The sequence below is a fragment of the Pristiophorus japonicus genome, chromosome 12 (assembly GCF_044704955.1).
Source record: "Pristiophorus japonicus isolate sPriJap1 chromosome 12, sPriJap1.hap1, whole genome shotgun sequence".
NCBI lineage: Eukaryota > Metazoa > Chordata > Chondrichthyes > Pristiophoridae > Pristiophorus > Pristiophorus japonicus.
The window spans coordinates 26,577,041-26,600,924 of NC_091988.1; the positions used below are offsets into that span (position 1 = coordinate 26,577,041).

Here is a 23,884-nt window from a genome sequence, read left to right on the forward strand (position 1 = left end):
ACGAGACCTGGGTGTCATGGTTCATCAGTCATTGAAAGTTGGCATGCAGGTACAGCAGGCGGTGAAGAAGGCAAATGGTATGTTGGCCTTCATGGCTAGGGGATTTGAGTATGGGAGCACAGAGATCTTACTGCAGTTGTACAGGGCCTTGGTGAGGCCTCACCTGGAATATTGTGTTCAGTTTTGGTCTCCTACTCTGAGGAAGGACATTCTTGCTATTGAGGGAGTGCAGCGAAGGTTCACCAGACTGATTCCTGGGATGGCGGGACTGACATATGATAAGAGACTGGATCAACTGGGCCATTATACACTGGAGTTTAGAAGGATGAGAAGGGATCTCATAGAAACTTCCAAGATTCTGACGGGACTGGACAGGCTAGATGCGGGAAGAATGTTCCCGATGTTGGGGAAGTCCAGAACCAGGGGACACAGTCTCAGGATAAGGGGTAGGCCATTTAGGACTGAGATAAGGAGAAACTTCTTCACTCAGAGAGTTGTTAACCTGTGGAATTCCCTGCCGCAGAGAGTTGTTGATGCCAGTTCATTGGATATATTCAAGAGGGAGTTCGATATGGCCCTTACGGCTAAAGGGATCAAGGGGTATGGAGAGAAAGCAGGAAAGGGAACCTGAGGGAATGATCAGCCATGATCTTATTGAATCGTGGTGCAGGCTCGAAGGGCTGAATGGCCTACTCGGGCACCTATTTTCTATGTTTCTATGAAGCGGGAGCAAGAGGGAGCATAACAAAATTTTAGGGGTGGACACAGACGCTTTATCTTCCTCCCCGCCCACACCACTGGTTCTGCTTATGCGGTAGAATGGTATTTTTTTGAACAATGGGCAGGCCCAATCTGAGCTGGAATAGGGCCTCAAGAACATTCGGGCCCCCCCAGCTTGGGTCCTGTGGAAAGTGCACTTCCCAAGCCTGAGCAGCGCATCCTGCTTCTAAGAACTGTGTTCGAAGAGGTGATGCTGTGTCGGAGCAGAGCCTGTCATGGGAAATAAGTCAGGCGGCACCTCCTGCAGTATTCAGAACTCAGTTTGGCAAAGAGTAATCAGTGTGTGGCAGATTTGCGCTCCACATTTATTAAACATGTAAGTTCCTCATTCGGCATTAAATCTACCATCCCTGACACTGCCTCTCCTCTCTCAGCCGGCCCAAGCCCATTTCAGTTGAGCTGAAACCCAGTGAGCTATCCGTGCCTCTGAACACCACGCTACACGAGACAATTCTAGCAGGCGTTCCATATTTAGCTGAGATCCTTCCTGGATACAATGGTCTTTTCTGATCTTTTATATTTCTTCAGCCGTTTAAATTTATTTAAAAGTAGATATTTGTAAGGCTTATTTCAATTTGAATTATTTTACAATTCGTAAGAAAATTACTTGGCAATCTGCATTGTATAACTGTCACTGAATCAAGAATTAAAAGAGGCATCTGAAGATTGAGATATAATATCTCTAATGGTGTCTGATGACTGTTAACAGCCCAACATTCAGGATGTAGGGCCCGAAATTTATCGACATAGCGCCGAAAAATACAGGTTTTGTCAAAAAATAGGTAGCTACCGCCGACATACCGCTTGGTGGAAGGTTCATCATTGACATACTGCTGAGCGGCATGAACACCGTCCGCCATATAGAACCGCCCACATACCGCCCAAAAAGTGCAAGTTTGATGACATACCGCCGACATACCGCCAGGGCTGCATACCGTCCTGGAGAAGATGGTTTTACTCGAGCTTAAGTGGGCAGGAATGGACGGTCGTGTTTGGTACCGCCATTTTGAAATCGGGAACAGTCAGCAAAAACAGCACCTCAGTATTCAGAGGTGAACAGTTACTTTATAGTGGGATTTACAGTGGGAAAGGTATTTATATTGGTATTGAGTACATTATTAAAATAGAAGGCATTTGTATTTTTTTCATTGAAAAATCATTTGAGTTTATCTCAGGATATTTGAGAAGATTCTGGAGATTTACAAAGAATTGGGCCTGTATTATCTTAGCCTGTATTGCTGACTACCTGTCTAATGCAGGATCCAGATGGGAGAAGGTTTATTGAGCAGAGTTATCAGGGTAATGGAGGAGGTCGCAAACTGATGAGGAGGAGGAGGGCTGACTGCCAGAGGATTTTCAGGGAGAAGCGCTCGTACTTGGACCTGACCGACCGACAGTGCGTTTGAAAGCTGTGCTTCCAAAAAGAAGTGATCAATGAGATTTGCCAGACCTGCGTCCCAGTACCACCAAAATTACTGCACTCTCTATCGAAGTGAAGACTGCGGCACTTTCCTTTTATGCATGTGGCTCTTTTCAGGCATCAGCTGGGGACATATGCTGCATTTCTCAGCACGCTACTCATCGCTGAATTTGACAGGTAACTGAAGCACTGTATGCATGCCAGATGAATTTATAAACTTCCCAATGACCAGGGAGGCAGAGTGAGAGGGCTTTTGGATTTTCATGCATTGCCAGCTTCCCCAAGATGCAGGGTGCTGTTGACTGTACCCATATTGCCCTGCGAGCACCATCACAGGAGGCGGAGGTATACCAAAACTGTAAGGGATTCCACTCCCTCAACATGCAGCTCGCCTGCGGCCATATGCAGCGCATAGTGGCAGTGAATGACTACTTTCCAGGGAGCATCCATGATGTGCACATCTTGCATGAGAGCACGATGTCTAACCTGTTGGAAGTCTGAGCCACAGGGTAAATGCTGGATGCTGGGGGGAGCAAAGGATATGGCCTCGCCACCTGGCACTTGATCAGCGGTCCTGCAGAACCCTCAAGACAGAAGCCGAGCAACGATATTATAATGAGCCATATAGCCACATGTAATATCAAAAAGACAATTGGAGTGCTTAAGCAGCGCTATCGATGCTTGGACCACTCAGGAAGCAGGCTGCATTACCACCCTGAGCTGGTTGCCCACTGGTGTGCTGCATGTTGCATAATTTAGCAATCGTGCAGTCATTGAAGGTTGGCATGCAGGTGCAGCAGGCAGTTAAGAAAGCAAATGACTAATGTACCATGACACCCAGGTCTCGTTGCACCTCCCCTTTTCCTAATCTGTCAGCATCTAGATAATAGTCGGTCTCTCTGTTTTTACCACCAAAGTGGATAACCTCACATTTATCCACATTATACTTCATCTAACATGCATTTGCCCACTCACCTAACTTATCCAAGTCACTCTGCAGCCTCATAGCATCCTACTCGCAGCTCACACTGCCACCCAACTTAGTGTCATCCGCAAATTTGGAGATACGACATTTAATCCCCTCGTCTAAATCATTAATGTACAATGTAAACAGCTGGGGCCCCAGCACAGAACCTTGAGGTACCCCACTAGTCACTGCCTGCTATTCTGAAAAGTACCCATTTACTCCTACTCTTTGCTTCCTGTCTGACAACCAGTTCTCAATCCATGTCAGCACACTACCCCCAATCCCATGTGCTTTAACTTTGCACATTAATCTCTTGTGTGGGACCTTGTCGAAAGCCTTTTGAAAGTCCAAATACACCACATCAACTGGTTCTCCCTTGTCCACACTACTGGAAACATCCTCAAAAAATTCCAGAAGATTTGTCAAGCATGATTTCCCTTTCACAAATCCATGCTGACTTGGACCTATCATGTCACCTCTTTCCAAATGCGCTGCTATGACATCCTTAATAATTGATTCCATCATTTTAACCACTACCGATGTCAGGCTGACCGGTCTATAATTCCCTGTTTTCTCTCTCCCTCTTTTTTTAAAAAGTGGGGTTACATTGACTACCCTCCACTCCATAGGAACTGATCCAGAGTCAATGGAATGTTGGAAAATGACTGTCAATGCATCCGCTATTTCCAAGGCCACCTCCTTAAGTACTCTGGGATGCAAACCATCAGGCCCTGGGGATTTATCGGCCTTCAATCCCATCAATTTCCCCAACACAATTTCCCGACCAATAAGGATTTCCCTCAGTTCCTCCTTCTTACTCGACCCTCTGACCCCTTTTATATCCGAAAGGTTGTTTGTGTCCTCCTTAGTGGATACCGAACCAAAGTACTTGTTCAATTGGTCTGCCATTTCTTTGTTCCCAGCTATGACTTCCCCTGATTCTGACTGCAGGGGACCTATGTTTGTCTTTATTAACCTTTTTCTCTTTACATAGCTATAGAAGCTTTTGCAGTCCATTTTAATGTTCCCTGCAAACTTCCTCTCGTACTCTATTTTCCCTGCCCTAATCAAACCCTTTGCCCTCCTCAGCTGAGTTCTAAATTTCTCCCAGTCCCCGGGTTCGCTGCTATTTCTGGCCAATTTGTATGCCACTTCCTTGGCTTTAATACTATCCCTGATTTCCCTTGATAGCCACGGTTGAGCCACCTTCCCTTTTTTATTTTTACGCCAGACAGGAATGTACAATTGTTGTAGTTCATCCATGCGGTCTCTAAATGTCTGCCATTGCCCATCCACTGTCAACCCCTTAAGTATCATTCGCCAATCTATCCTAGCCAATTCACGCCTCATACCTTCAAAGTTACCCTTCTTTCAGTTCTGGACCATGATCTCTGAATTAACTGTTTCATTCTCCATCCTAATGTAGAATTCCACCATATTATGGTCACTCTTCCCCAAGGGGCCTCGCACAACGAGATTGCTAATTAATCCTCTCTCATTACACAACACCCAGTCTAAGATGGTCTCCCCCCTAGTTGGTTCCTTGACATATTGGTCGAGAAAACCATCCCTTATGCACTCCAGGAAATCCTCCTCCACCGTGTTGTTTCCAGTTTGGCTAGCCCAATCTATATGCATATTAAAGTCACCTATGATAACTGCTGCACCTTTATTGCATGCACCCCTAATTTCCTGTTTGATGCCCTCCCCAACATCACTACTACTGTTTGGAGGTCTGTACGCAACTCTCACTCGCATTTTCTGCCTTTTGATATTCCGTAGCTCTACCCATACCGATTCCACATCATCCAAGCTCATGTCTTTCCTTACAATTGCATTAATTTCCTCTTTAACCAGCAATGCCACCCCACCTCCTTTTCCTTTCTGCCTATCCTTCCTAAATGTTGAATACCCTTGGATGTTGAGTTCCCAGCCTTGGTCACCTAGGAGCCATGTCTCCGTGATGTCAACCACATCGTATCCGTTAACTGCTATCTGCAGTTAAGTCGTCCACTTTATTCCGAATACTCCTCGCATTGAGGCACAGAGCCTTCAGGCTTGCCTTTTTAACACACTTTGACCCTTTAGAATTTTGATGTAAAGTGGCCTCTTTTGTTTTTTGCCTTGGGTTTCTCTGCCCTCCACTTTTACTCATCTCCTTTCTGTCTTTTGCTTCTGTCTCCATTTTGTTTCCCTCTGTCTCCCTGCATTGGTTCCCATCCCCCTGCCATATTAGTGCTCTGTTGCTGTATACGTCGGCCAAGTTGCCAAGGATATGCGAACAACATTTGTTTGGTTTTTAAAAAATCTGAAGGTTATTTTATTTTAAGAAAAAAAGGGAACTGTTGGAAACTTCATGGTTGAAACAAAACATCCATTTGATTCTACTTTTTGCACCCTTATCTTAAATTCTAAAGGTAACAGGAACACAAACAACCCATTGTTCTCGAACTTTTCTGAGTTAACTCACTGCCCCATCTCTGTGACATTCTTACAGATCAAAAATAAACTAGCAATATTTTACTTAGCACATCCAGCCAAAGAAGTAACTGATCTTGAACGCTGTTATAAGTCCTGCTTATGAAAGCCTGAAAGTGCATCGCATTAATTTTAACTCTTTGAATATTGTACATCTTTTGCAGTCTGCAAAAACATTTAAGGGCTTGTCATTACACGTTGTAGCTTAAAGGTTATTCTTTCAAATGTCAAAAAATCCAAATCATGATCAGCACAGACCTGAACATTTATTGCCTGTGGAATGCTTTGAGTAGATTTAGCAGCAATGTAATGTCCTCTGTTCAAGAATAAGAACGATTGTATGCAACACGAGCACTGGAGGGCTCTTTCCAAAGTGCTTAGGAACATATTATATTTTGTAATTTGACATCTGTATATAACTGATCATGATATTGAATGTATTAGGATGGATTAAATGAATGAATGAATACAAATGAAAACTTGAGACTGCAACAAATTTGATTCTTTAGAATTGTAATTGTGACAGATGTAGGAAATACAACAAGCTTACTTGTATATAAGGATGAGTTCTGAATTGATGCCTGGGACCTGAACCCAGTCTGACTTTTTTTCCACAACTGAGTTAGATTTAAGCCTTGCCTGTCTGGTTTGACACAATTCAGAGGGATCACAATATTTTCAAAAATATCAAAGATTCCTAATTATCATTTTAACTTTTAAATATGGAAACCAGCAATTACCTAAGACAGCATAGAATGTACAATCTACCCTGCAATGGACTCTACTCATCCATTTTATTTCAATTGGGAAAATTCTGTATAAATACTCCCTAAAAGCTATTAATTGCTACTCCAGATCATGAGCTCAATTTTCCCCAAAGCTGTTTTTTGGCGTATTGCCAGAGTTACACCCGTTTTTCTCGGCCCCAACTACTCCAAAAATAAATGTGGCAAGTTACTTTGTTCTATTTTTTGAAATTGGCGTCTCACGGCCTGTCCTGTAGTCTTGGGAGGTGGAGCCTAATGTCTGCACCGAAAACACAATGCCGCCCGTCTGACCATGCACTAAAAAAAAAAGGACGTATTTGACGTTATTCCTATCGGCGGGCATGCCCACTACAACTCTCGGTCTGCAATCAGTCATTTTTAAAGAGCCAGTTGTGTGTGAGAACTTTAATTATCATTGGAAAAATCGGAGCAGCAATACAAGATGCAACACAGCTCCAGGACCAAGAATTTCTCACAGGATGAAGTGGAGCCACTAGTTGCTGTGATTGAGGGCAGATATCGTGAGCTGGACACCAGCGGAGGTCACACAAAAGTTTCACCAAAAGAAATGAAGAAACGCTGGAACCAACTTGCAAAAGATTACTGTGCAATGGTGACCACTCCGAGGTCTGGAGGCCAGTGCAAAAAGAAGTGGCAGGACCTTGGTCAAGTAGTTAGTGTAAGTAATATTTTCATTTATAAAATGGAATTGCAATTGTAAATGTGACCAGCTGTATATGTCCCACCCAGCAGAAAGACACCCTCTCTAAAAAGTTATATTTTCATCTTTGCAGAGGAAGGTGGCACACAACAAAAGGGAAAGAACTCGAACAGAAGGAGGTCTGCTAAATCTTCACCCACTGACACCGTTGGAAGAGAGGGTTGTTGCTTTGATGGGTCCTGCCTGGAGAAAAGCAACCATCACTGCACAAGCTGGGCCCACACTCGAGGGAGAGGATAAGTCCGGCAAATTCCACAGTCTGGCTTTCTTAAATATTAAGTAATGTGCAGGCTAGCCATGCTTCGGTTCATGGAGATGTCTCCGTCAGCTACGCTTTAGTTGATGCAATGTGCTATCATTCATCGTGCTCCTTCAAATCAGCCTGCTGCCTGTGCTGTGTGAGCCTAGTCATGCCGCCCTCCTGCCCCCTCCTCTGCTGCTAACCATTTGTCTGTTCTGCTGTATTTTGCAGAACTTGAGGCCAACCCCAGTGAGGCAGAAGATTATATGAGGATGAGCCTGAAGAGAACATCTTCCAATCCCACCTTCTAAACCAAGAGCATAGGGGTAAGGGGGAGGGCCAATGAGAGGGGATGGATGAAGCCCAAAGTTGTACTCATTTTGGAGGAGCTGCAGATGCTGCCCATTAAGATGCTAGCCCCTTCCCTGAATCATGGTTTGAGTGTTGGTGGGACGTTCCATGGTTTCCCACCATCCGAGGCTGGGGATTCCAGTGGGGTGCAGCGAGGCTCACCCAGGGCCCCACTGTCTGAGGCTGCGGGTCCCAGTGGGGTGCTGTGAGCTACACCCAGGGTAAGGAGGGGAAGGAGAGCTCGACAGTCCTCTCCTGAGGTGCAGGATCTAATAGATGTGGTTCAGATGATGGCAATGAGTGTGGAGAGAATTGACCTTACCCATTCACTCCTGGACTCCATCAGTGGGGTGGGTGGTGAGGTATCAGGATTGTCGGGAGAAGTAACAACACTGTCATGAGAAATGGGAACACTGTCCGGGCACATGAGGGAAAGAATGTCTCAGTCAGCTGAAACAATGTCAGTGCACATGAGGGAGGGAATGTCGCAAGTAGCTGATGCGCTGTCAGCGAACATGAAGGGAATGTTGAAGATAGTTCAAACACTGCAGTGAACATGAGGGAGGGAATGTTGCAGGTAATTGACACACTTTTGCTCAACATGAGGGAGGACATGTCACATGTAGGTGAGATAGTGTCAGCAAACAGGATGGAGGGAATGTTGCAGGTAGTTGAAACACTGTCAGGGCACATGCGGGAGGGAATGTCGGAGTTAGCTGCTGCAATAAGGGAACACGGCCAGACCCCACACCCATTGATGGAATCAACTGCCACTCTCTCTCCAATCCCAAGACCAGTCTCTGAAGAGGCCCATGCCGGGCCCTCCACATTATCGCCTGCTCCCCCCCACCCCCTGCCCCCGAACAACAAGTGCGCATTATCCGCTGTTCGAAAGAATAAGCTTGGTATCAACCCGAGAAATGCTGCGCGACAGCCTGCGGGCAGGGGTGGTGGAGTCACCAAGACCAAGCACAGCAGGCGGTCATGGAATAAGGTAGCGGAGAGATGGGGGCAGCCTTTATTTGCTGCTGTTATTATTATTGTTGTTACTGTTGTAACTGTTCTCAAATTAAAAGTTTTTTGTAAGTTATGTAAATTTACAAGTTTAAAAGTTAGTAAGTGATCTTAAAGTTTGTAAGTGATCTTAAGTGAAAACTTTAATGTTTGACACAAGAATATGTTTATTAAAGTTAATTTAAGTACGAACAAATGTTTGTTAAACTTTTAAATAAAATATATTTTAAATTTTAACTGAATCATTTACATTATTTGTTCCATTATTAACACAACATTTGCAACTCAATAAGAATCATTTCCATCATTTGTTCCATTAACACAACACAACATTATGGAACGAGTCCAAACAGTAAACATGGTCCATGTGGAATAGTTGCCGCTGAGCCTTCAGGTAGCAAAGCGTTTACGGATGAGCTGCTGGCGCAAGGCTTGAGCAATCGTTAAAGGGGCATGACGGCCCGCGCTCCTCCGCCGTCGTGCTTCGGGTTCAGGTAGTTGCATGGTTTCCTCATCCTCCTCCTAGTCATCTGCATCTTCCGCATCATTATCAGCCACTCTCACCTCAGGTGAGTCTTCTACTACCAGCTGCTGCTGCCTCATGATAGCTAAGTTATGCAGCATGCAGCACATAACAGTGAACTGACCGACAATCTCAGGGGAGTATTACAAGTAGCCTCCGGAATGGTGCAGGCAACGGAAACGCTGTTTCAAGATGCCAATGGTCCTCTCTCTTATGCTGCACGTCGCCATGTGCGACATGTTGTATTCCCGGTCAGCTTCTGTCCGGATTACGCATAGGGGCGTCATGAGCCAGGTGGCGAGGCCGTACCCTTTGTCTCCCAGTAGCCAGCTCTGTCCTTCTGCCTGCTGGTGAAACATGGCAGATATACCGCTCTCGCATAGGATGAACACTCCCAGGGTATCTCGCATCAACTGCCATGATACGATGCATGTCACACACGAGCTGCACATTAATAGAGTGGAAGTCTTTTCTGTTCCTGTACATCTCAGAATCTTCCAAAGGTGCTTGCGAGGCGATATGGATTACAATCAATGCAGCCCTGTACCTTAGGAGAACCAGCAATCATGGAGAAGCCAACAGCCCTGTCACGCATAGCCTGGGCGGTCATGGGGAATTTTATGTCGTCATTCCTCTGGGCATATGGTGCAGCAGTCACCTACCAGTGCAGATATGTGTTGCATGTTGAGAAATGGCGCACACATCCTCAGTTGTAGCTTAGAATGATCCAGATGCATAGAATGAAAGTGCAGCTGTAACCTTCACTTCAACTGACAAAGCAGCCCTCCTGAAGCTTCTAGGTTACAGGTCTGCTTTTACTAACTCACAGATCTGAGTTACAATTTATTTGCAGAAATGCAGCCTTCTGATACAGTCTGCATCACTCAGGTGCAGGTACGAACGCCTGTCTCGATATACCCGACGTGGGTAAGGCCTCCTGCCCATCAAATCAATTGTCTTCTCTGCAGCACCATCATGCAGAAGGCTTGCACAAGGTATGGCATTGTCAGTATTGCCTCCATGATTAAATTGTACCTTTGTAAGAAGCTCAAAACGGCAGGCAGGACAAGATTCTTTGTTCTCTCTCCCCACAAGGTCTGTATGGACCACACCCAGGTCTGAGCAGACGCAGTGATCGGGAAACCCCACCCCCAAACCCCCGGGCTTCCTTTGATACGTAGTGTAAGCTTCTGATGTCTTCCGTATGTTTCCACAGCCCCACCACCCCGGCTTCTTTTGAAGCCGAGCCCCGAGCCTCTGTGTCCGGGCGAGTATCAGATTCTGCCGGCCGATGCCCCGACCCTTGAGCCCTGTTTGCAGACGTTTGGTGGTGGCGTGTCAGTTTAACAAAAATGAAAACTTAAAGAATTGCATAAAACTTCCATTTCCTGCGTTTTAAGGTAAAAACATTTAAGCTTTATTATGCATGTTTAAGTGTTCTCTCCCTCCAAAACTTTGCATAAAAACAATGGTGTCTTCCTGCGCCGATATTTTGATGTGCGCTGGTTTTTCTTAAGTCACCAGAAGGTTTTTCGGGAGTGGTCACATACGCCGACCTAGGAGAAATTTAAATTGGCCATACTTACATAATTGAGAAAAACTGGTGCAGACTACAGGTTACGCCCCCTATGACCCAAAAACAAACAAACCTAAAGAAATTGTAACTGAGTTATGCTGGCGCACATTGATTGGGAGACTTGTATTTTTTAACAGGCCAAAAAAACTAGTCCGCACCAAAAAAAGGGCACAAATCACTGGGGAAAATTGAGCCCCATGTATCTAGAAGAATGAGAGGGGATCTCATAGAAACATATAAAATTCTGTCGGGATTGGACAGGTTAGATGCAGGAAGAATGTTCCCGATGTTGGGGAAGTCCACAACCAGGAGTCACAGACTAAGGATAAGGGGTAAGCCATTTAGGACCGAGATGAGGGGAAACTTCTTCACTCAGAGAATTGTGAACCTGTGGAATTCACGACCAAAGAAAGTTGTTGAGGCCAGTTCGTTAGATATATTCAAAAGGGAGTTAGATGTGGCCCTTATGGCTAAAGGGATCAGCCATGATTATATTGAATGGTGGTGCTGGCTCGAAGGGCTGAATGGCCTACTCCTGCACCTATTTTCTATGTTTCTATGTATGTTTCTATGTTTCCGTTCTTCATTATTTAACCCTTCAATTGCAACAGTATCCGTTGCTTTTGTTGGAGTTTTTTGCACAACATGGGATATGATGAAATCCTTATCCATAGTTTTGTTATCTACAGACTCAACTATTCCAATGCTTTCTTGGCCGGCCTCCCAGTTTCCACCTTTCATAAACTTGAACTCATCGAAAACTCTGCTGCCCATATACTTGCCATTAAAGGGAGGCAGTTGTTTTGAAAATATGTTATTGATGTTCACCCTGTGAAATTGGGGTTTATGGCCTATTGCAGGACCCTCTGTTTCCTGTTTCACCATGCATTGACCTTACCTTGACCTGTATTAAACGACATCTGTTCCTTAGCCCAAGTGCTAAGAACATAAGAATATAAGAATTAGGAGCAGGAGTAGGCCATTCGGCCCCTTGAGCCAGCCCCGCCATTCACTAAGATCATGGCTTATCTTTTACCTCAACTCAGACTTGCTTAATCAGTCCAGAACATCTACCTCCCTTATATTTGTCCCCTACCCACATAACTTGTGATCATTCGCAATTTTTATATTATTACTAATTACTACAATAAGCATCTCAACCAAAAGATCATGAATAGTGTGAATGGTAGGTGACCCAACATAGATCCATATCAAACTTTGTTGTCATTGCCCCCAAACAGAGCTTTTGCTACTTATCACCTCTTCCTTTATGAAATGACTTGTAAAACTCCAGGAAAATTATATCAACTGACTTAATTACTCAATGAAATTATTCCAGTAGATTAGTGAGGCATGATCTTTTGTTTCTAAATCCATGTTGATTCTTCCATATGACCTATGTGCTCTTTAGGTTAGTATTTATAGCTTGATACAATGATTTTCCTCTCATATCTGATTCTTTTGTGAACACTAGTTGCCTATTATCTTATTTATTTTAGGATTTAGAGTGTACACTTCTGTCCAATTCACCTTTTGGATATTTCACAGTAAATTGTGTGCTGCTGATGTGCAGCCTCACCCATGAGAAGTGCATATTATGGCCCCAAGTTTCGGCCCGCGCCGAAAACGGCGCACCTCCGAGCTGGACGCCTGTTCTTCGCGCCTAAAAGTGTGCTAGAAAAAAACTTTGATATTCTCCGGCTCCTCGGAGCTCGATCTCAGCTTGGCGCGGCGCGCTCTTCACAGCGGGGGGCGGAACCAAACACTCATGCCGATTCTGTAAGTAGTGGGGGGCGGGTCCAATTTAAATGAGCCAACGTGGTGCCGGCAGTCCTGCACGTGCGCGTTGGAGCGTGCGCACACGTGCAGTGTCAAACAAACATTGGCACTCGGCCATTTTTAAAAGGACTCGGCTGCTGTCGAGCCACTGACGCCGCTCCTATCCCATGGCCGAATGGCCTCAACCCCCTGGAAAAGCTGCGTGCGTCTGGTGTTGATCCTTCGGTTGCCGGCCAGCCACTGACGCCGCTCCTATCCCATGGCCGAATGGCCTCAACCCCCTTGAAAAGCTGCGTGCGTCCGGTGTTGATCCTTCGGCTGCCGGCCAGCCACAGACGCCGCTCCTATCCCATGGCCGAATGGCCTTGACCCCCTTGAAAAGCTGCGTGCCTCCGGTGTTGATCCTTCGGCTGCCGGCCAGCCACTAACAGAATGAAGGCTTGCCTGCAGCACAGCAGCTCAGCTCGAAGGCTGCTTGCTGCCACTGTTGGGGCTGCCGTCGAGACACTGACGCCACACCCCTGCCTGTCTCCAACATGAAAGGCCTGCCTGAAGCACAGCAGCTCAAAGGCTGCTGCGGTTTCACACAGGTAGGAACATGGTTTATTTCATCTTTTCTTTGTTTATAAATTTTTATTCAGGTTGGATTTATTTGTATAATATTTGTATAAGTATAACTAAGGATTGATTGTAGAATTTAATGACTTCCCTTCCCCCCCCTCCCCCCCCCACCTCGTTCCCTACGCCTAATTTGTAACCTACGCCTGATTTTCTAATGTGTAGACAAGGTTTTTTCGAGCTTACAAAAATCTTCACTTACTCCATTCTAAGTTAGTTTGGAGTAAGTTTTCACTGCCGAAACTTTGAAAACAGGTGTAAGTGGCCGGACACGACCCCTTTTGAAAAAAAAATTCTGTTCCAAAGTGAAACTGTTCTAACTGACGAGAACTGGAGCAAACTAAATGCCGAGAATTTGAATTTCTAAGATACTCTGTTCTACAGCAGTTGCTCCAAAAAATCAGGAGCAACTGAGGCCGAATCTTGGGCCCGATGAAATTACATGCTGTAACATGAGTTTCCATACAGGAATATGCAATCAGAAAATTTACCTTTTAGTGTTTTTAATTTCTTTATAGCTATAGAGACCTTAGGCTTTGGATAGAAGCAATAAACTAGACGGAATCTTATGGCGTTGGGTATTGAACCTGCCAGACAATCTGAGTGGAATAAGAATTATTGATAACAGCTGTTAAATTAGTTTTTCTAAAATGTTCATGTTGAAAAAACTTACATTGGCTACAATTGATAATATATTCAAATGGTTTAGATTAAGGATACCGTTGTCTTCATGAAGCTTGAAGGACCGTTGAGAGAGGGTTTAAGAACTTAATTTAGCATGTTTCAGAATATTATGCTATTGTAGATCCAAGTAGAAGTAGAACATTTAAATGAGTTAATTCAATACCACAGAAAAAAGTACACTGTAACAGGCAACAGAGAAAATAAGGTACATAGGATTACTTAAGCTATATGGCACAGAAACAGACCAACCGGTCCAATCAGTTCATGCCAGCGTTTATGCTCCACTCATGCCCTCTCCCATTTTTCCTCATCTAAATTTATCAGCCTAACCCTCTATACCCTTCGCTCTCATATGCTTGTCTAGCCTCCCCTTAAATGTAACTATACTATTCGCTTCAACCACTCCCTATGTTACCGAGTTCCACGTTCTCACCACTCTGGGTAAAGAAGTTTCTTCTGAATTCCCTATTGAATTTCTTGGTGACTATCTTATCTTGATGGCCTCTAGTTATGCTGTCCCCCACAAGTGGAAACATTCTCTCTGTATCCACTCCATCAAAATCTTTCATAATTTTAAAGACCTCTATTAGGTCACCCCTCAATCTTTTTTCAAGAGAAAAAAGACCCAGCTTGTTCTTCCATTCCTGATATATATATATATACCCTCATATTTCTGGTATCATCCTTATAAATCTTCTCTGCACCCTCCCCAGTGGCTCTATATCCTTTTTATAATATGGCGACCAGAACTGTACACAGTACTCTTAAGTGTGGTCCAACAAAGGTTCAATATAAGTTTAGCATAACTTAACTACTTTTCAATTCTATACCTCTAGAAATAAGTCCCAGTGCTTGGTTTGCTTTTTTTATGGCCTTGCTAACCTGTGTCGCAACTTGTAGTGATTTGTGTATTTATACTCCGAGATCCGATTGTTCGTCGACTCCCACCGAGACTCCCACCCTCCAAGTAATAAGTGACCTCCCTATTCTTCCTACCAAAATTTAATACTTCACATTTATATGTGTTGAACTTAATTTGCCAATTATATATTCATTCTACAAGTTTATTAATGTCCTGTAATTTGTTACAGTCCTCCTCAATTTGGTGTAATCCGCAAATTTAGAAATTATGTTTTTGATTTCATAGTCTATCTAAACAGTTAATATAAATAGTGAACTACAGTGGTCCCAGCATTGATCCTTGTGGAACACCACTACCCACCTTCTGCCACTGTGAATAGCTATCTTTTACCCCTACTCTCTGCTTTCTATCTTGAAGCCAGCTAGTTGTCCATTCTGCCAAAATGTAATACAGATTGAACCTCCCGTATCCGGAACCACCCCTCGTCCAGAACCATTCCCGGCCACCGGGTGTCGCATGTGCAGAACTCCAACATGAACAAATTGAAGTCCTTCCTCGCTGCCAACTCCCGAAATCACTGGCCTGATCCCGCGATCCACCGCCTTCTCCCCACCCCCCACCCCCATGATCTCTCTGTCGCACTCCCAGCCCCAAGCCAGCCAGCCCTGATATCCCTTTGCTCAATACCTGTACCATCCAATTTAACATGACCACCCCTCGTCCAGAAAAATCCCTTATCTAGAACAGGCCAGGTCCCGAGGGCTCTGGATAAGGGAGGTTCAATCTGTACCTCACATTTGCCTGCCTAAATAGATGGTCCATTTACATTATTTGTTCAAGAGCTGGTCAGCACACATACAGCAAAGATTAAATTACCATCTTCTTGTTCATCTTTTATCCAATAAATTCACTTGTTAGCCACTAAAACAATAACAGAGGTTGTTATGCTTTGTTGTTTTACAAAGATGTAAAAAAGATCCTGCAGCTAAGGCAATTTACAGGAAAGATTTTCTATTTGTTACTCTGTGCTTGCTATCGGAAACTTTGAGATATATCGGAACCACTGACAATACTTTGAACAGATTATCTGGTCATTGCTGTTTACGGGAGCTTGCTGTGCGCATATTGGTTGCTGCATTTCCTACTTTAAAACAGTGACTACAATTCAAAAAGTACTTTGTTGGCTGTGAAGCGCTTTGGGATGTCTGGTTGTTGTCAATGCAAGTCTTTCTTTCTTATTGTGAATATAAATTGTGAACAATCGTGGTCCGAGCACTGATCCTTGTGGAACACCACTACTCACCTTCTGCTACGGTGAACAGCTACTCTTTACACATACTCTCTACTTTCTGTCTTGAAGCCAGCTAGCTATCCATTCTGCTTCTTGTCCCCTGACTCTGCATTTTCTGACCTTGTTCATCAGTCTATTATGGCGTACCTTAAGAAAATCTAGATAAATTACACCTACTGCATTACCATTGTCTACTCTCTCTGTTACTTCTTCAAAAAATCAATCAGGTTGGTCAGGCAAGACTTTCCCTTTTGAAATCCATGAAATTCATTATATTTTTGGTTTCTAGATGTTCTACTTTCTCCTTTAGTAGAGATTCCATTATTTTTCCGAGCATCAATGTTAAGCTGACTGGTCTATAATTCCCTGGACATGTTCTATCCCCCTTCTTAAATTTAGGTATTATGTTAGCCACCTGGCAGTCCTCTGGCACGACACTTTTTTCTAAATAATTAAATATGTGCAGTAATGCCTCTGCTGTCTCTTCCCTAGATTATTTTAAAATGCAATTCATCCGGACCAGGGGTTTTATCCTCTGTGTTTGATTAGTTTATTTAATATATTCCCTTTTTTTATTTTAAATATACTTATCTCATCACTAATCTCATCATCCAATGTTATGTCGACCTGTTCTATCTCCTTGGTAAATACTGAAGCAAAATAATTATTTAATATTTCTGTCATCTCTCTATCATCACGTGATATTATCCTGTTTATCTCTTCATGGCCGATTCCCATCCCAACCCTTTTTTATTTATGTGCCAGTAAAATATTTTACTATTTTTTTATTTTCTTTGATAATTTAGTTTCATAGTTCATCTTTGCCTTCCTAATTGTTGTTTGACTTCTCTCCGAATCTTTTCATATTCTCTCTTATCATGCACTCCTCTGCTGTCTATGTACACCTCTTTCCTTACCATCAGTTGTTCCCTGATGGCTTTATTCATCCATGGAGTCCCATTACTGTCTCGCTTGTTCTTTCCTTTTAGCAGATTATATTATTCCCGCACTTTGTTAAGCACTGTTTCAAATGTTTTCCATTGCAGTTCTACATCATTGTTTGCCAATATTGTTGCTCATTTTGTTTTCCTGAGTTGTGAGGAGGAATTTCTTCTCTCAGGGGTTGTAAATCTGTGGAATTCTCTGCCCCAGAGAGCTGTGGAGGCTGGGTCATTGAATATATTTAAGGCGGAGAAAGATATGATTTTTAGTGATAAGGGAATAAAGGGTTATAGGGAGCGGGCAGGGAAGTGGAGCTGAACCCATGATCAGATCAGCCATGATCTTACTGAATGGCGGAACAGGCTAGAGGAGCCAAATGGCCTACTCCTAAGAACATAAGAATTAGGAACAGGAGTAGGCCATCTAGCCCCTCGAGCCTGCTCCGCCATTCAATAAGATCATGACTGATCTGGCCTGGACTCAGCTCCACTTACCCGCCCGCTCCCCGTAACCCTTAATTCCCTTATTGGTTAAAAATCTATCTATCTGTGACTTGAATACATTCAATGAGCTAGCCTCAACTGCTTCCTTGGGCAGAGAATTCCACAGATTCACAACCCTCTGGGAGAAGAAATTCCTTTTCAACTCGGTTTTAAATTGGCTCCCCCGTATTTTGAGGCTGTGCCCCCTAGTTCTAGTCTCCCCGACCAGTGGAAACAACCTCTCTGCCTCTATCTTGTCTATCCCTTTCATGATTTTAAATGTTTCTATAAGATCACCCCTCATCCTTCTGAACTCCAACGCGTAAAGACCCAGTCTACTCAATCTATCATCATAAGGTAACCCCCTCATCTCCGGAATCAGCCTAGTGAATCGTCTCTGTACCCCCTCCAAAGCCAGTATATCCTTCCTCAAGTAAGGTGACCAAAACTGCACGCAGTACTCCAGGTGCGGCGTTACCAATACCCTATACAATTGCAGCAGGACCTCCCTGCTTTTGTACTCCATCCCTCTCACAATGAAGGCCAACATTCCATTCGCCTTCCTGATTACCTGCTGCACCTGCAAACTAACTTTTTTGGATTCATGCACAAGGACCCTCAGGTCCCTCTGCATCTTAGCATGTTGTAATTTCTCCCCATTCAAATAATATTCCCTCTTACTGTTTTTTTTCCCAAGGTGGATGACCTCACACTTTCCGGCATTGTATTCCATCTGCCAAACCTTCGCCCATTCGCTTAACCTATCTAAATCTCTTTGCAGCCTCTCTGTTTCCTGTACACAACCCGCTTTCCCACTAATCTTAGTGTCATCTGCAAATTTTGTTACACTACACTCCGTCCCCTCTTCCAGGTCATCTATGTATATTATAAACAGTTGTGGTCCCAGCACTGATCCCTGTGGCACACCACTAACCACCGATTTCCAACCCGAAAAGGACCCATTTATCCCGACTCTCTGCTTTCTGTTCGCCAGCCAATTCTCTATCCATGCTACTACATTTCCTCTGACTCCGCGTACCTCTATCTTCTGCAGTAACCTTTTGTGTGGCACCTTATCGAATGCCTTTTGAAAATCTAAATACACCACATCCATCGGTACACCTCTATCCACCATGCTCGTTATATCCTCAAAGAATTCTAGTAAATTAGTTAAACATGATTTCCCCTTCATGAATCCGTGCTGCGTCGGCTTGATTGCACTATTCCTATCTAGATGTCCCGCTATTTCTTCCTTAATGATAGTTTCAAGCATTTTCCCCACTACAGATGTTAAACTAACCGGCCTATAGTTACCTGCCTTTTGTCTGCCCCCTTTTTTAAACAGAGGCGTTACATTAGCTGCTTTCCAATCCGCTGGTAGCTCCCCAGAGTCCAGAGAATTTTGGTAGTTTATAACGAATGCATCTGCTATAACTTCCGCCATCTCTTTTAATACCCTGGGATGCATTTCATCAGGACCAGGGGACTTGTCTACCTTGAGTCCCATTAGCCTGTCCAGCACTACCCCTAGTGATAGTGATTGTCTCAAGGTCCTTCCCACATTCCCGTGACCAGCAATTTTTGGCATGGTTTTTGTGTCTTCCACTGTGAAGACCGAAGCAAAATAATTGTTTAAGGTCTCAGCCATTTCCACATTCCCATTATTAAATCCCCCTTCTCATCTTCTAAGGGACCAACATTTACTTTAGTCACTCTTTTCCGTTTTATATTTCTGTAAAAGTTTTTACTATCTGTTTTTATGTTTTGCGCAAGTTTACCTTCGAAATCTATCTTTCCTTTCTTTCATGCTTTTTTAGTCATTCTTTGCTGTTGTTTAAAATTTTCCCAATCCTCTAGTTTCCCACTAACCTTGGCCACCTTATACGCATTGGTCTTTGATTTGATTCTCTCCTTTATTTCCTTGGTTATCCACGGCTGGTTATCCCTTCTCTTTCCGCCCTTCTTTTTCACTGGAATATATATTTGTTGCGCACTATGAAAGAGCTCCTTAAAAGTCCTCCACTGTTCCTCAATTGTGCCACCATTTAGTCTGTGTTTCCAGTCTACTTTAGCCAACTCTGCCCTCATCCCACTGTAGTCCCCTTTGTTTAAGCATAGCACGCTCGTTTCTGACACAACTTCCTCACCCTCAATCTGGATTACAAATTCAACCATACTGTGATCACTCATTCCGAGAGGATCTTTTACTAGGAGATCGTTTATTTTTCTTGTCTCATTACACAGGACCAGATCTAAGATAGCTTGCTCCCTTGTAGGTTCTGTTACATACTGTTCTAAGAAACAATCCCGTATGCATTGTATGAATTCCTCCTCCAGGCTACCCCGTGCGATTTGAGTTGACCAATCGATATGTAGGTTAAAATCCCCCATGACTACTGCCGTTCCTTTTTCACATGCCTCCATTATTCCCTTGGTTATTGCCCGCCCCACTGTGAAGTTATTATTTGGGGGTCTATAAACTATGCCCACCAGTGACTTTTTCCCCTTACTATCTCTAATCTCCACCCACAATGATTCCACATTTTGTTCATTAGAGCCAATATCATCTCTCACAACTGCCCTGATATCATCCTTTATTAACAGAGCTACCCCACCTCCTTTCCCTTCTTGTCTATCTTTCGAATCGTCAGATACCCCTGTATGTTTAATTCCCAGTCTTGGCCACCCTGCAACCATGATTCTGTAATGGCCACCAAATCATACCCATTTGTAATGATTTGTGCCGTCAACTCATTTATTTTATTTCGAATGCTGCGTGCATTTAGGTAGAGTGTTTTAATCCTAGTTTTTAAACCATGATTTTTAGTTTTGACCCCTTCTGCAGCCCCTTTATATTCAGTGACCCTTTTTGTTTTTTGCCTTGGGTTTCTCTGCCCTCCACTTTTACTCATCTCCTTTCTGTCTTTTGCTTTTATCTCCTTTTTGTTTCCCTCTGTCTCCCTTCATTGGTTCCCATCCCCCTGCCATATTAGTTTAACTCCTCCCCAACAGCACTAGCAAACACTCCCCCGAGGACATTAATTCCGGTCCTGCCCAGATGCAGACCGTCCGGTTTGTACTGGTCCCACCTCCCCCAGAACCGGTTCCAATACCCCAGGAATTTGAATCCCTCCCTGCTGCGCTACTGCTCAAGCCACGTATTGATCTGCGCTATCCTGCGATTCCTACTCTGATTAGCACCTGCTCCTATTTCTTAGGTACTTATGTTCTCAGCCCCTCAAAATCAGCTGTTGTTCAATCTGTCACTCTGGTCTTCGTCATACTTATGTCCTTCTCAATTATCATCTTAAAGCGTATTATATTAGGGTCACTATTGCCTTGATATTCACCGACTGTTACTTCTCTTATCTGCTCTGGTTCATTCCTCATTACTAGATCCAATAGCGAATTCTCCCCTGTTGGGCTTTTTACATATTGAGTTAGAAAAGAGTCGTGTAGGAACTCCATTCCCTTATCCCCTTTACCTTATCCCCTTTACCTTCTTCTTCTGTCCAATTAATATTGGGGTGGTTGAAATCTCCCATGATTATTATTCTATGTTTTTTTACTAATTACCCTAATTTGTCTGCATATTTCTTCCTCCACCTCCCTTCCACTATCAGGTGGTCTGTAGTGTGATTGATCCTTTACTATCTTTCATCTCTATCCATTTGGATTCTATTTTTGTCTTGCTGATAGCTGCGTAACTTTTATCTACTGCCATTATGTAATCCCGAATGAGTACAGCTACTCCACCTCCCCTTTTCTCCCCTCTATCTTTTCTAAATATGTTATACACTTCAATGTTTAATTCCCAGTCCTGATTTTTCTGAAGCCATGTCCCAGTAATTCCTACTATGTCTGGTTCCTCACAATGCATGATTGCCTACAGCTCCCCTGTTTTATTGCGGACACTGTGTGCATTGCTATACAGACACTTTAACTCATTTTTAATAGAATTTCCTCTCACTTTATGTTTAACCATCTTTTTAGGCACCTGTTCTATAACTCTAGTTATTCCCTTGCCATCAATGTCCTTCCATACTTTATTTTTTCCGATGCTCTTTTTTCCTGTTTTGTTTATATTTAGGCTTATTACGTTTCTTGTTGATCCCTCCCCCCATATTACCAGTTTAAAGCCCTTTCTACCTCCCAATTTACCCTTTCTGCTGGGACACGGGTCCCATCTCGATTCAGGTGGAGCCTATCCCACCGGTACAACTCCTTCCTGTCCCAGAACTGATGCCAGTGTGTCATGAAAAGGAACTCCTCTTTCCCACACCAACCCTTTAGCCATGTGTTAATTCTTCTGATGTGTCTGCTTCTGTGCCAATTTGCACGTGGCTCAGGCAATAATCCAGAGATTATTACCCTCGAGGTCCTGCTTTTTAATTTAGAGCCTAACTCCTGATACTTTTTCAGCAGGACCGCCTCCCTATTCCTACCTATGTTGTTTGTTCCAATATGGACCATGACAACTGGATTTACCGCCTCCCTTTCCAAGTTCCTGTCCAGCCACCGTGAGATAGCCCTTATCTTAGCAACACACCCTTTGGGATTCTCATTCTTGCCTGCAGAGGATGCTATCTATTGCACTAATTATAGAGTTCCCTATCACATTTAGAAACATAGAAACATAGAAATTTACAGCGCAAAAGGAAGCTATTTCGGCCCATTGTGTCCATGCCGGCTGACAGAGAGCCATACGGCCCTTGGTCAGCAGCCCTAAAGGTTTCATATAAACCTATGAACCATGACGAAAAGGCAAAAAGCACTCAGCCCAACCTGTCCACCTCACACAACTGCGACACCCCTCATACTGAAACATTCTACACTCCTCCCCAACTGGAGCCACGTGATCTCCTGGGAGAGGCAAAAACCAGATAAAAACCCAGGCCAATTTAGAGAGAAAGAATCTGGGAAAATTCCTCTCCGACCCATCCAGCTGATCGAAACTAGTCCAGGAGATCACCCTGGCTGTATTCTATTCCCTGCAGTACTTACCATTATATCTGCGCTGTCGAACAAAAGGTCATCCAGTCTAATCCCAATTACCAGCTCTCGGTCCGTAACCCTGCAGGTTACTGCACTTTAAGTGCCCATCCAACCATCTCTTAAAAGTGGTGAGGGTTTCTGCATCCACCACTCTTCCAGACAGCAAGTTCCAGATCCCCACAACCCTCTGCATATGAAGCCCCACCCCCTCAAATCCCCTCTAAACCTTCCACCAACCACCTTAAAACTGTGCCCCATCGTAATCGACGACTCCACCAATGGAAATAGGCCCTTACTATCCACTATGTCCAAGCCCCTCAATATTTTGTACACCTCAATGAGTCTCCTCCCTACCTCCAATGAGAACAAACCCAGCCTATCCAATCTGTCCTCATAACTAAGATTCTCTATTCCAGGTAGCATCCTAGTAAATCTCCTCTGCACCCTCTCTAGTGCAATCACGTCCTTCCAATAATACAGCGACCAGAACTGCACGCAGTCCTCCAGTTGTGGTCCAACCAAAATATTATACAATTTAAGCATAACCTCCCTGCTCTTATATTCTATGCATCAGCCAATAAAGGTAAGCATTCCGTATGCCTTCTTAACCACCTTATCCACCTGGCCTGCTACTTTCAGGGTCCTGTGGACAAGCACTCCAAGGTCCCTTTGTTCATCTACACTATTAAGTGGCCTACCGCTTAATGTGTATATCCTTTCCTTATTAGCCCTCCCAAAGTGCATCACCTCACACTTCTCTGAATTAAATTCCATTTGCCACTGCTCTGCCCACCTGACCAGTAGATTGATATCCTCCTGCAGCCCATGACCTTCCTCTTCATTATCAACCACACAGCCAATTTTAGTGTCGTCTGCAAATTTCTTCATCATACTCCCTATATTCAAATCAAATCGTTGATATATACCACAAAAAGCAAGGGAACCAGTACTGAGCCCTGCGGAACCCCACTAGAAACATCCTTCCAGTCACAAAAACATCTATCAATCCCTTTGCTTCCTACATCCAAGCCAATTTTGGATCCAACTTACTACTTTGCCCTGGATCCCATGGGCTTTAACCTTCATGACCAGTCTACCATGTGGGACCTTATCAAAAGCCTTGCTAAAGTCCATATATACTACATCGTACGCACTACCCTCATCGACCCTCTTGGTTACCTCAAAAAGTTCAATCAGGTTAATCAAACACGATCTTCCTTTAACAAATCCGTGCTGAGTGTCCCTAATTAATCCTTGACTTTCCAAATGCAGATTTATCCTGTCTTTCAGGATTATTTTCGAATAATTTTACCATCACTGAGGTTAAAGCTGACTGGCCTGTTATTACTCGGCCTATCCCTTTTTCCCTTCTTAAACAAGGGTACTACATTAG

The 23,884-nt window shown here is 43.8% G+C and overlaps 1 protein-coding gene across 7 annotated transcripts in view; it reads left to right on the top strand.

The window, feature by feature from the left end:
- Positions 1-23,884, top strand: part of LOC139276702 (bis(5'-adenosyl)-triphosphatase-like) — a 1,572,769-nt gene that overhangs the window by 274,802 nt on the left and 1,274,083 nt on the right. Inside the window, exon 4 of one of the 7 annotated variants that reach the window (XM_070894670.1) lies at positions 10,479-10,662. The exons of the other annotated variants lie outside the window; for them this stretch is intronic. The gene's annotated coding sequence lies outside the window, so the exon portion shown is untranslated. The remainder of the gene's footprint in view (positions 1-10,478; positions 10,663-23,884) is intronic. 7 annotated transcript variants of the gene reach the window in all.